Here is a 14,434-nt window from a genome sequence, read left to right as displayed (position 1 = left end):
CCACAGGTCAAAACCTGAGGTTCGAACCAAAACCCGACTACCCATTCCCCCATGAAATAAAATATATAATTTGTTTTGAAATCGGACCTCAAATCGAGGTCCAAATCCCCAATTTTTGAAAAACCTAGGTTCTTCCCAAACCACCCAATTTCTCCCACGAAAATCATTGATTTTGAGTTGAAATCATGTGAAAAGATGTTAATGATTGAAGAAAACGAGTTAAAATTGACTTACAATCGATTTGGAAGACGAGTTACCTTTGAAAAATCACCCAAGAGTGTTTTGGTTTTGAAAGAGTGAAAAATGAAAGATTTTCGGCTATGTTATAAAATTGCAGGTTGTAGATGTTGCAATTGCAACTAGGGTTCACAATTGCGAACCCAGAAGTCTGTTACCTTCGCATTTGCGAACCCTGAGGAAAACCAGGCCTCTTCGCATTTGTGATGTCACATTTGCGACCATTTCTTCGCATTTGCGAATAAGGCAGTCGAGGCCACTCTCGCATTTGCGATACAATGCTCGCATATGCGAGCTCGCATTTGCATGCGAAACCTGCAGGCCTGCAACATACCAGCAAATTTCTAAGTGAAATATTTACTCCGTGGCCTATCCAAAACTCACCCGAGCCCTCGGGGCTACAAACCAAACATGCACACCAACCTAAAAAAAACCTACGGACTTGCTCGTGCATCAAAATCATGAAATTTCTTAAGATCTTCAAATTTTTTAATTTTCTCAAATACGATCCAATTCACGTCATCTCAAGTCCGTTTATTACCAAATTTTACAGACTTATCTTAAATGACATATATGACCTGTACCGGGCGCCGGAACCAAAATACGGGCCCGATACCATCAAGTTTCAAACACATTTCACTTTCAAAAACTCATAAATATTCCAGAAAATAATTTTCTTTAAAAATTCATTTCTCGGGCTTGGGACCTCGGAATTCGATTCCGGACATACGCCCAAGTTCCATACTTTCCTACGGATCCTCCGGGAGCGTACAATCACGGGTCCAGGTCCGTTTACCCAAAATGTTGACCGAAGTCAACTTAATTTATTTTAAAGTCAAAATTTATCATTTTTCACAGATTTTCACATATTGGTTTTCCGGCTACACACCCGGACTGCGCACGTAAATCGAGGTGAGACAAAAAGATGTTTTTTGAGGCCTCGGAACGCAGAATTTACTTTTAAAAAAGTGATGACCCAAACACACGTAGTTAACCCCTTTGAGCCTGTAATCATGTTTCTTTGGTAACCACATTACAAGCCTTACCCATTCGTTTGAATTAACTATCTATTTGAACCTTTTCACCTCTCATGAGCACTTGAATAATTATGAACTTTGTAAAAGTTAAAGTGTGAGGTGGTTGGTTTGGCTTTTGAGTGGAACTAAAGAATTAAGGAGAAAGGTGTACTGTTTTGAATTAAGGAGCTGCGTGAATTGAAAAAGAAAAAAAATAGTTGTATGGCTGTGAAAAATATTCGTCGATAGTGGTGACTCTTGATTTAAGTGTGCTTAAAGAAAGATGGAGTTAATATATATTAATGTGAAGGTGGAGTTATAGTTTGACATGAGTATGGTTTTGAATCTTAAAGTATATGTATTAAAGTGCTTAGGGAGGTGTAGTCACTCTTATATCCAAATGTATCTTACCCGACCCGCAGCCAACATTGCAACCAATTAAAGTCCTACTTGATCCTAGACTGAATGAGCTCGACTAGTAGAGTAGTACACTACGGGCAAGCCTATGGTGCATTTTTTGTAGCATATGAATGTTACTTCTGAGAGTGAGTGAATTCTTTCTATTTTGAGTTATTAATTGTTCTTAAAATTTTATTGTGTGTGGAACTACTTTTTTTGTTGCGTGAGGGCACTTGATTCATGAAGCAAAGGTAATGTCATTGGCCTAAGGGTGTCTAACGGCCCAGTTTTAACCGTAACCGGACCGGGCCAGACCTATAAAAACCGGAACCAGCCCAGCCCGGTAAGGGGGGGATGGGTGGGGCTAGGTTAAAGGGGTTGCGTGGGTTGGTCTGTTTACTTAACTTCTACCGATTAACCGGACCGGTCAAACTCGGTCAATAGTTTTTACTGTTCATCCGGTTAAATGGCCCGGACCGGACCGGCCCAGACCAGTATAACGGCTAGTTAATTTTTTTTAATTGTGGGCCTTATTTTTGACCGTTGGAAACGGTCTTCTGCCCTTATGGCCGTTGCCCAACGGCATATTTTCACAAATAGCCCATTTTTTTAAAAAAAAAATTAACACCCCTTTGTAAAACTATAAATACACCCTCCCCCTCTTCTTCATTTCTTCACTCATCTCTCGTTTCTCAATCTCAATTATCATATTCTCTGTTCTTCAATCTTTACCTAAAGTACAATCAACTATTTGGCTCTTTTTTTTGGAATTTAATTTATCGTCATATTTATTATTTGAAGTTTGAACAATTGAACTTCAAAATTGGAACAATTGAACTTCAAAATTGGAACAACTGACGTTTCTTCGTGGTAACATTGGAGTTGCGAGGCCACATCAAGTGCTCAATTTATTGCCGAATTTGGTGCACTCCCTCCAACTTTTTCTCTTATTTACTATTTTATTTGCATATTTAATTTTTGCTAGTAGTTAAATTTTTACAATATGTTTAATGCTGCAAAAATAGTTTGTAATAAGGTTACTAATCGGGGAAATAAAAAAAGTGGTAGTACTTCTACTTCAGCATCTGGTAGTAATTTAAATGACTTTACACATATTCCTGAAACATTACCTGATAATAATATAGATTATGAACAATTACAGGAAAATATCGATATAGAAGATAATGAATTAGAAATGGAAGATGAGATACCACTTACACCTAATAGTGTTGGAGTTGGTAGCAGGGGTGGTGGTCGTGGTGCTAGTAGTAGACCACTTGTGGCCCCGACTACTAATCGAAGAAAAAGAAGTAAGGTTTGGAAAATTTTTGACGATATAGAAGGTACTGATAAAGTTAATTGCTGACTTTGTAATGATACTTTTAAATATAAAACTGGAGGACAATTAGGGAGGACTGGGACACTTAGTAGACATATGAGAATTGAGCATCCTATAGAATGGGGCTCTGATGGAGATGAAAATCAAGCAACTCTAAACCTTACTACTGGAGGACTTATGAAATATAATAAAATGAAGGATCGTGAGGAGTTAGCAAAAATGATTGCTTTGGGTTGTCTACCTTTTTCTTTTGCTTCTTCATCATATCTTATTATATATATTCAAAGGATTTAAAATTCTTTTTTTAAAGGTATCCCTAGAAGTACTTGTAGATCTGATATCTTTAGACTTCATGGACAATATCAAACATACATAAGTTATTTGTTTAGCCACCTTCCTTGTAGAGTTTCTCTAACTTCTGATGTTGGCCATGCTGTTAATGGAAATGATTTTTTTGACAATACATGTCATTGGATAGATGATAATTATTGTATGCAAAAATGTATTATCGCTTTTAAATATAATGAAGATTAGAGTCATACTGTTGTGTTTATAAGTACTACTATTTGTGAAGTTGTTGAATTTTATAATATCAAGCAAAAAGTAATGTGTATGTCTTTAGATAATGCTTCTAACAATAATGCCACAATTTCAATATTAAAACTGCATTGCAACCACCGCTTGTCGAAATTTTTCATGTTAGATGTGCATGTCATGTTTATAATTTAATTGTTAAAAGTGGCCTTGATTTATTTTCAACTGAGATTACTCATGTTAGCAGAGCAGTTCACGTTATTCAAGAAAATAATAGACAATCTAGAATAAGAGAATTTAAGAATAAGTATACCGATTATAACCTTAAACCCAGATTCATGCCAGACGAAATTGTTACTAGATGGAATTATACATATATATTTTTAAAATGTTGCTACAAATATAGATTCCCAATAACTGAAGTTGCTAATGCGCATTGTACTGATCCAAACCGTATGTTAACAACTACTACTTGGGAGGTCATTAATGATGTTGTTAAATTTTTACATAAATTTTATACAGCTACTGTTGAGTTTTCTGGAGCATATTACCCTACTGTTACTATGGCTTTAGTACATATAGCTGAAAATTCTTTTCTACTCTTTGAATTTAAGAAGAAAGAAAAATATAGGGATGTTGTTGAACAAATGCATGCAAAATTCAAAAAATATTTCTTTTCAATTCCTCCGATTTACTTAATTGGTGTTGTTTTAAATCCTTCTATTAATATGTCTGATTGTCACCAATTAATGAATGCTTTATATACTTATATAGAGATTGGACCAACTAAAACCCCATATATATATATGCTTGTATGAACAAGCTAAATGAATCTTTACAATAATTATATAATTATTATGCAAATGTAATTAATGATGATGCTCTTAATGTAGGCAATGTTAATCCCACTATGCACTGTACCACTTCCACTACTATGGGTGATGATGAGGGCCTTGATAGTTTTAATATTTTTTCTACATTTTCTCACAATCAAACCATTAGCAGGAACATTGATGAACTTCAATTCTACTTGCAGAAGCAAAAAAAGCTCGCACAAAGGAATTTTCACCGTTGGGATGGTGGCATGAGAATGGAAAGCAATTTCCTGTTCTTTCCGCTATGACTCGGGACGTGCTGAATGTGTCAATTTCAACTGTTGCATCAGAGAGTGCGTTTAGCCAAGCAAGACAACAACTTGGAGACACCCGTCACTCATTGGGAAACAATGCTTTGGAAGTTTTAGTATGTTTCAGAGATTGGATTAGATCGGAACAAAGAAATCAAGGACGTGAAGATGTTGATAGCCCAGAAGACGAGGAACTTGGAGATATATTAACACATGGTAACCCATCCGAATTTAACACTCCAGAAGAAGGCCATTCAGTTCATATTGAGTATAACAAAATTACTAAGGCAATGCAAAACTTTTGAATTTACTCTTTTTTGGTTAATTTACTTGTTGTTAAATGTAAGCCTTTCAATTTGTAAGTTTGAATTTTGAAATAAATGTAACACTTAAAATTTATAAGTGCAATTTTTTCCCATCTCCATTGTATTCTTTATATTTTTACTTTATATTAATATAACTTACAATAGTTATACAAAATACAAAAAAAAAAAAATTAAAATTACACTAACTCGGCCCGGTCCCTTGTACCCGTAACCCTTACGGTTCATTTTTTACCCGGATGAACCCAAACCCGTTAAACCCGGTAAGCCCCAACCCGCAACCGGCCCGGACCCCAACCCGTACGTTTACTAATTTTTCCTACACAGCCCGTCCTGGCTCACTCGTTAGACACCCTTACATTGACCTGAATGTTAGAGTAAGTGAGTGAGTTGTGAATAATGCATGGTACGTGTGAGTCAAATCTTGAGGTGAAGATGTTACACTCTTGTGCTTAGTCTATTTTAAAGATTCTTAGTGTGATGAGTTAGGAGAATTGTTTAAAAAGATCGTGTCTATATAAAGTGTAGTTTGATTGCTCGAGGACGAGCAACGTTTAAGTGTGGGGTAGTGATGTTTGGCTATAATTTCATATTTTAATGCATTACTCACCTTATATTTTGGGGCTTTAATGCTAAACTATACTATATTTGTGCTTAATTGAGTTTATTTTATGTGTAGGTACGTTAAAGACGAAATTGGGAGCAAAATAGAGATTTTATATGTATTTTATATATTACAAGAATAAAGTTGTGATTATTTTAATTAGGGGTATTTAACTTTGTGTGGGAAGTTAAAAGAGACAAATCAAAAAGAAGACAAAAAGAAAGAGACAATGCAAAGAATTGAAAAGAAAGGAAATGGAAAAAAGAGACAAACGTGAAAAGCAAATGTTTGGCAACAAAATGAGAGCTGAAGCAGAAGTTAGGCAACGAATTGAAGCAAAGCAGCATCAGGTGACGCGAGAGATTAAGCTCGCGTTAGAGCTGGCTTCGCGAAGGATTTTGCGCGCGACAGAGCTCGCGCCGCGAGGCTTTTAGCGAGGATCAGCGGGTGACAGAGCTCGCGAGGCACGGTTTATAGCGAGCGTGTTTCGGGTTTTAAAGCCTATTTTATCTCCTATTTGATTTTGGACTTGATTATTTCGTTTGGGTCTTTTTCCTATACATATAAATAGTCATTAAATACCATTTTTAGGGGGTTTTGTGACTGGAGGCAAGGAAATCACATGGACAACTTTTGAAGGACAAAAACATAGAGTTCTTCATCCCTTATTTTTTTCTTTGTAATTTGTTTATGCAAAATACTTGGAAAATTGTTACTACGAACGTGAGAGGCTAAGCACTCTAGTTCTATGGTTGTAGTTGACATGATTATTAACGTTTATTAATTACATTTTCGTTAATTCGGATTATCATCTTGTGGTTGTTTCTTTAATTCTAGTTTTGTCACGACTCAAATTCCATATTAGGCCGTGATGGCGCCAAATACCGTTGTTAGGCAAGCTAACACTAGTCTACTAGTAAATCCTCTGTTAAATAATTAGTGCGTGAAAACTTTCATTAGGGGTTTGAAACTTAAGCATAATCAAATGAAAGTAATAGATACGAACTTAAATTCATAATAGTAACCAAAAAATCACATGTCTACCAATGTGTGTGCCAAGACCTGGTATCACAAGTGTGTGGGCAGTCTAGTAGAATATACAAAAAGGGAAACCATCCTATCCTACTGTTTGGAAAGGGAATAGACAGGAAAAGTAAAGACATAGAAGGACTCCAGCTGCAGCTACCTCAAAGCCTGCACAATCAAGTGCAGAAGCATAGTATGAGTACATAAACAATATGTACCCAGTCTAACCTAAGGGTGTCTAACGGGCCGGGTTTAACCGTAACCGGACCAGCCGAGACCGATTAAAACCGGAATTGGCCCTGACCGGTAAGAGGGTGCCGGGTTAAAGGGGTAGGGTGGGTTGGTCCGTTTACTTAACTTCTATCATTAACCGGACCAGTCAAACCCGATCAACGGTTTTTATTGTTCATCCGATTAACCGGCCCGGCCCGAACCGGCCCAGATCGGTATAACGACTAGTTAATTTTTTAATTTTTTAAATTGTGGGCCTTATTTCTGACAGTTAGCAACGGTTTTCTGCCCTTATGGCCGTTGCCCAAAGGCAGATTTTCACAAATAACCCATTTTTGGGCTTTTTTTAAATTAACACTCATTTGTAAAACTATAAATACACCCCCCCTCCCCTTCTTCTTCATTTCTTCACTCATATTTCATTTCTCAATCTCAATTCTCATATTCTCTCATTCTTCAATCTTCACCTAAAGTGCAATCAACTATTTGGCTCGTCTTTTTTTTTGGAATTTAATTTATCGTAGTATTTATTATTTGAAGTTTGAACAATTGAACTTCAAAATTGGAACAATTGACGTTTCTTCGTGGTAACATTGGAGTTGCGAAGCCTCATCAAGTACTCAATTTATTACCGAATTCGGTGCACTCCCTCCAACGTTTTCTCTTTTTTACTATTTTATTTATATATTTAATTTTTGTTAGTAGTTAAATTTTTACAATATGTTTAATGCTGCAAAAAAAGTTTGTAATAAGGTTACTAATCGGGAAAATAAAAAAAGAGGTAGTACTTCTGCTTCAGCATCTGGTAGTAATTTAAATGACCCTATTCATATTCCTGAAATATTACCTGATAATAATATAGATTATGAACAATTACAGGAAAATATCGGTATAGAAGATAATGAATTAGAAATGGAAGATGAGATACCACTTACACCTAGTAGTGTTGGAGCTGGTAGCAGGGGTGGTGGTCTTGGTGCTAGTAGTAGACCACATGTGGCCCCGATTACTAATCGGAGAAAAAGAAGTAAGGTTTAAATTTTTTTTTGACAATATAGAAGGTACTGATAGAGTTAAATGCAGACTTTGTAATGATACTTTTAAACATAAGACTAGAGGACAATTAGGGGTTCTAGAACACTTAGTAGACATACGAGAGGCTATGCAACTGTTCGGAAAATTCCACTTAATTTGACTTCCTTGTCGTGCGAGATTTTTGATATCACAATTCTAAACCTTTGTCTTCCATTCTCTCACAGATGGTGAGGACACGCACTACCGGAGATGACCAGGCACCCGCGCTCCCTGCTAGAGCCGTCAGAGGTTAGGGCCGGAGTAGAGGCCGAGGACGCACACATGGTGCAGCTAGAGCACCCGCGCGAGCTGCCACTAAGGAGCCACCAGTAGCTCCATCCGGAGCCCAGGCACCTGATATGCCTACTACTACTACTCCAGCACTTCAGGGGACCTTAGCACAATTCCTGAGCATGTTTGGTACAATGGTTCAGGTAGGGTTGATTTAGGTTGTACCAACTACTTCACAGATTGGGAAAGGGACCCAGACTCCCGCCGCCCGCACTCCAGCACAGCGAGTTCACATTGGTCAGGTTCCAGGTGTCATGGCAACATAACCTATGGTCCTATTTTAGCAGGTGGAAAGGGTCGCTCATCGGGTAGAGGACAGGGGATTCGGGAGAGAGAGGACAGATGAGGTTAGGAGAGAGAGAGAGTACAAGGAGGCGAGGAGACCTCGTAGACTGGAGAGATCCACTGGTCCTTATTTTGGAGGCAGGGTATAGCATGGTAGAGGTTTTGTGGGTCATTCAGTTCATTTTGCGTTTCAAACTTCGCATAGTGTTTCAGGTATTTAGGGGTCTTAGAGTACCTGTACCGCACAATTCCCATAACCACGTCGGCAGCAAGGTTGTTTTGAGTATGGAGACATGCGGCATATTGTGATAGATTGCCCTAGACTAGGGAGGGGTGCACCTCCACAGACTTCTCAGCCATAGTGTGCTCTGCAGAATTCCCAGGTTATGATTTCAGCACCAGTTGCTAACCCACCTGCCCAGCTAGTTGGAGGTGGAGGTTGGGGAGGTAGAGGCCGCCCTAGAGGGGAGGCCAGGCCAGATATTTTGCAATTCCTGCCCGTACTAAGGCTGTTGCCTCGGATTCTATCATCACAGGTATTGTCCTAGTCTATCATAGAGATGCATCAGTTTTATTCGATTCAGGTTCCACTTATTCCTATGTGTCCTTTTATTTTGCCTCGCATTTGGGCACATCTCGGGATTATTTAAGTTCCCCTATTTATTTTTCAACTCCTGTGGGAGATTCTCTTATTGTGGACCGCATTTATCGGTTGTGTTTGATTGCTCATAGTGGTTTTGACATCAGAGCCGATTTATTATTGCTCAGCATGGTAGATTTCGATGTTATCTTGGGCATGGACTGGTTGTTTCCCAATTATCCTATTCTTGATTGTCACGCCAAAATCATGACGCTAGCTATGCCAGGTGTACCGCGAGTAGAGTTGATGGGTACTTTAGATCACATTCCCAGTAGGGATATTTATTTCCTTAAAGCTCAACGAATGGTTGACAAGGGGTGTGACACGTATCTAGCCTATGTGAAAGATGTTAGTGTTGATACCCCTACAGTTGATTCAGTCCCAGTAGTACGGGACTTCCTTGATGTGTTTCCAGATGATCTTCCGGGTATGCCACCCGACAAAGATATTGATTTTGGCATTGATCTATTGCCAGGCACTTAACCCATTTCTATTCCTCCATATTATATGGCCCCTCCTGAGTTGAAGGAGTTGAAGGATCAGTTACAGAAATTGCTTGACAAGGGTTTATTCGGCCTAGTGTATCACCATGGGGTGCTCCTATCTTGTTTGTTAAGAAGAAGGATGGTTTTATGTGTATGCGCATTGATTATCGCCAGTTGAACAAAGTTACAGTGAAGAACAGGTACCCTTTGATTCATATTGTTGATTTTTTTTACCAGCTACAGGGTGCACGAGTGTTTTCTAAGATTGACTTGCGTTCAGGTTACTATCAGTTGAAGATTCGGGAGCCAGACATCCCAAAAACTGCTTTTAGGACTCGGTATGGTCATTATGAGTTCCTTGTTATGTCACTTGGGCTGACCAATGCCCCAGCAACCTTCATGCATTTGATGCACAGTGTGTTCCAGCAATATCTTGACTCGTTCATCATTGGCTTTATTGATGAGATTCTGGTATACTCCCGGAGTCGGGAAGATCATGAGCAGCACCTGAGGACAGTGTTTCAGACTTTGAGAGAAAAGAAGTTGTATGCAAAGTTCTCGAAATATGAATTTTGGTTGAATTTCGTGGCATTCTTGGGACACGTGGTATCGAGTGAAGGGATACAAGTGGATCCGAAGAAAGTGGAAGCAGTGCAGAGTTGGCCCAGGCCATCCCCAGCTATAGAGATCCACAGTTTTCTTGGCTTGGGGGGTTATTACCGTCGATTTGTAGAGGGGTTTCATCTATTGCAGCACCTATGACCAGGTTGACCCAAAAGGGTGCTCCGTTCCAGTGGACGGAAGAGTGTGAGACGAGCTTCCAGAAGCTCAAGACAACTTTGACAACAGCCCCAGTATTGATATTGCCTACAGGTTTGGGGTCTTATACTATCTATTGTGATGCCTCGATGATTGGCCTTGGAGCGGTATTGATGCAGGACGGTAGGGTGATTGCCTACGCGTCCAGATAATTGAAGGTATATGAGAAGAATTATCCTGTCCATGATTTCAAGTTAGCTGCTATTGTTCATGCCTTGAAGATCTGGCGTTATTATTTGTACGACGTTCCTTGTGAAATCTATACTGATCACCGGAGTTTGCAGCATCTGTTCAAGCAAAAGGATCTTAATATAGGCCAGATGAGATTGTTAGAGATGCTAAAGGACTATGATATCACTATCTTGTATCACACGGGCAACGCCAATGTGGTGACCGATGCTTTGAGTCGCCAGACGGAGAGTTTGGGGAGTTTGGCTTACCTACCAACAGCGGAGAGGCCCATGGCGATGGATGTTCAGGCCTTAGCCAGCCAGTTTATGAGATTGGATCTTTTAGAGCCCAGTCAGGTTCTAGCTTGCGTGGTCTCTCGGTCTTCCTTATTTGATTGTATCAGGGAGCGTCAGTATGATGACCCTCATTTGCTCGTCCTCAAGGACAAGGTTCTGTGTAGATCCCCCTGTTGCTATTTTTGTGTACTAAGTTATATTCTTTCCGTATATTTAATTCTTTATCGACTGTTAGTACTTTAATCATATTGCTTCATTTCATACTGCTTACCCTATTATATATATATATTGTTTCTTTCCTTATATATTATTGTTCATGACCGGTAGGGCCCTGACCTTCTTCGTCACTACTCGATCGAGGTTAGGCTTGGCACTTACTAGGTACGGCTGTGGTGTACTCATGCCCTTTCCTGTACATGTTTTTCTTGTGCAGATCGAGGTTCTGCTGCTCAGCCGTTCTACCAGTGAGACAGTCTATATCAGAGACTTCGAGGTATATCTTTCGTGTCCGCAGATCCAGGAGTCCCTCTCTATTCTTCCCTTTAGCTTTAGACTTCCTGTATTTACTTTTGACTAGACATTCTAGAGTTAGAACACTATGTAGTTTCCATAGCTTGTGATTTTATGAGGTTCCGGGTTTTAGGAGTTGATTCAGTTTGAGTGTGTATATTTGTATATGCCGAGCGACATCTTAAACGTTTTATTTATGTTTTATCCGCAGTTTTTGGCTAGTTTTATCTTTCGTTTCTTTTTCTACAAATTGTTAGGCTTACCTAGTCGTAGAGACTAGGTACCGTCACGATAGTTTACGTAGGGCGAACTTGGGTCGTGACACGTACTCATGCTACACTTCTACACTAATGTGCAGGTACTAAGCCAGGTACTACCAGTTGTCATGCGGGCGCATAGCCGATCATCTACGGAGACTTAGTGGTGAGCTGCTTGCCTTGCTACTATCTACAACACATGAGTGTCCCTCTACCTTATTCATTATTTCTGTCTATCACTTTCACACAATAGTTGTAGTAGTTTTGAATATTCTATAGATTTCTCATGTACTTCTGGGCATTGCTTTTGGGGGACTTTTAGCATTTACTGTACCCGCTGTACTTATCATTTCTAGCACTACAGTGGGTGTACTTATTATGATGGTATTTTGTTAAAAAAAAGAGTAGTTACGGATGCATGAGATCTTTCTTATATTGTTCTTTTCAAAGGAAAAAGTTTGTTTTAAATATTATAAAGGGGTAAATTATTAGTAGTTTCACGTGTGGGCATAGCGACGTTAGGTGTCATCGCGGTCCATAGGTTTTGGGTCGTGACATATATATATGCATCTTCATCCTCTTGCCAAAGTCACAGAAATCTTTCATATTTTTGTTTGAAGGGAACATAACCCAATAAGGAAACTAGAGAATGAGTTCCATTGGTGCTGAAGATTTAAACATTCCTCATGCAGTTTGCACACCATACCCCGCCCAAGGCCACATTAACCCTATGTTTAAGTTAGCCAAAATCCTGCATCACAATGGGCTTTCATATTACCTTTGTCAATACTGAATTCAACCATAGGCGCCTTATTGAGTCTCGAGGCCCTGATAACGGCTTCCCATCCTTTCGTTTCGAGACCTTCCCCGACGGCCTCCCGCCATCCTTTGCTGATTCAACCCAAGATATTGCTTCCCTATCTAAATCCCTTACCACTACTGGTTTAGTTTCTTTCAAAGATTTACTTTCCAAGCTCAATAATACTTCCTCATCAACGTGCCACCTGTCTCATGTATCATTTCCGATGGTGTAATGAGCTTCACTCTATCTGCTGCTCAAGATTTGGGCATCCCTCAAATTTTCTTCTATAGCTTCGCTGCTTGTTGTTTTTTAGGTTTTATGCATTACCATAACCTTGTTGAAAAAGGATACACTCCACTTAAAGGTATATATACATGCCTTAACTTTTCCTTTTTTCGATTTTTTTTCTTTTGAAGTATCCCATCGGTTAAAGTTTCTTCTTGTTTTTGAGGAGCTGTAGATAAAAGTTACTTGACAAATGGATACATGGAGACAACTCTGGATTGGATACCAGGCATGAAAGACATACGTTTGAGGGATCTTCTGGATTTCATAAGAACTACAAATCCAAATGATTACATGATTAAGACAGTTGTTGACATGGGAGAAAGGCAAGGAGATGAAGAAAAAGGCATTGAAATGGAAGAAATTGGCCGAAGAAGTGTGATGACCTTTTGTCATCACTTGTTTTTAAACTGAATTATGCGTTCCGAGGCCTTAAAAACCTCTTTCAGCATCACTTCGATTTGCGTGCGCAATTCGGGTGCGTAGACGGAAAGCTATTATGTGAAAATCTGTGAAAATGTTGAAATGTTGACTTAAAATGCATTTAAGTTGACTTCGATCAACGTTTTGGGTAAATGGACCCGGACCCGTGATTTGACGGTCCCGAAGCAGCTCTTGGACCATAGCATTTGGGTGGCTGCCTTCAGTCTGTGTGGAGATCCAAGGTAGATCTGCAGACGTCTGTAAGCCCTGTCATCTCCTCTATCCTTTATTTCCTATTTCATTTCTTTGGTTCAGAAATAATGTATTATTTACTTTCTGACCTTGTATTTAGCACTCTTAGATCGTCTGTGGTACTGTGACACCAGTTCTGGGTGATTAAGGCTTAAACAGTTGTAATAGATTCATATTTCAGATATTTTGCTACATTTCTTCCGCTTATTGAAATTTTCCCTGTTTTCGCGTTATTGCTTTTTAAATGCTAAGAAGGTGTAAAAAAATGGATAAAGGTAATTTGTTCAATGATTGGCTTGCCTAGCTCACATTAGTTGGCGCTATCACGACTCCTGAGGGTGGAAAATCCGGGTTGTGACAAGTTGGTATCAGAGCTCTAGGTTACATAGGTCTCACAGTTCATAGACAAGCTTAGTAGAGTCTGAGGGATCGGTACAGAGACGTCTGTATTTATCCCCAAAGGCTACAGAGTTAGGAAAAACTTCACATTTATTCTTTCCTGTCGTGTGGTTTGGTTTCTCAATGCTAATTGAATTTCTACTATGTTCTTTCGCAGATGGCGAGAACACGCACTTCCTCATCTACCGATCAACAACCCGAGCCCCTAGCAGTAGCTCCCACGAGGGGAAGAGGGCGAGGCCGAGGCCGTGCTAGAGGCCGAGGTAGGGGCAGAGCTCAGCCCAGAGCAGCAGCACCAGCGGCGGAGCCTCAGGTTGACTTTGATGATGAGGTTCCGGCCCAAGCAGTTCTGGTGGGCCCAACTCAGGTCCTAGAGGGGTTTATTGCTACCCCAGTACTCCAGGATGCTCTGGTCCATCTAGTGGGCCTTATGGAGAGTGTCACCCGGGCAAGTTTGCTTCCTGTAGCCCCAGCCATCTCTCAGGCTGGAGGAGGATCCCAGACTCCTGCTACTCGCACTCCGGAGTAGATGGCTCCCCAGTTTCAAACTCTAGCAGTTCAGTCAGTTGGAGCAGTTCAGCTGGGTGTGGTAGCTTAGACCGGTGATGGA

At 39.7% G+C, this 14,434-nt stretch overlaps 1 pseudogene; it reads left to right on the top strand.

Annotated features, from left to right (window-relative positions):
- The first annotated feature begins 12,312 nt into the window (after positions 1-12,312).
- Positions 12,313-14,434, top strand: part of LOC104233829 (7-deoxyloganetin glucosyltransferase-like) — a 140,512-nt pseudogene continuing 138,390 nt past the window's right edge.

The sequence above is a fragment of the Nicotiana sylvestris genome, chromosome 4 (genome assembly GCF_000393655.2).
Source record: "Nicotiana sylvestris chromosome 4, ASM39365v2, whole genome shotgun sequence".
Classification (NCBI taxonomy): Eukaryota; Viridiplantae; Streptophyta; class Magnoliopsida; order Solanales; family Solanaceae; genus Nicotiana; species Nicotiana sylvestris.
The sequence above is the reverse complement of the archived record's forward strand: the minus strand, read 5'-3'. Positions and strand labels throughout refer to the sequence as shown.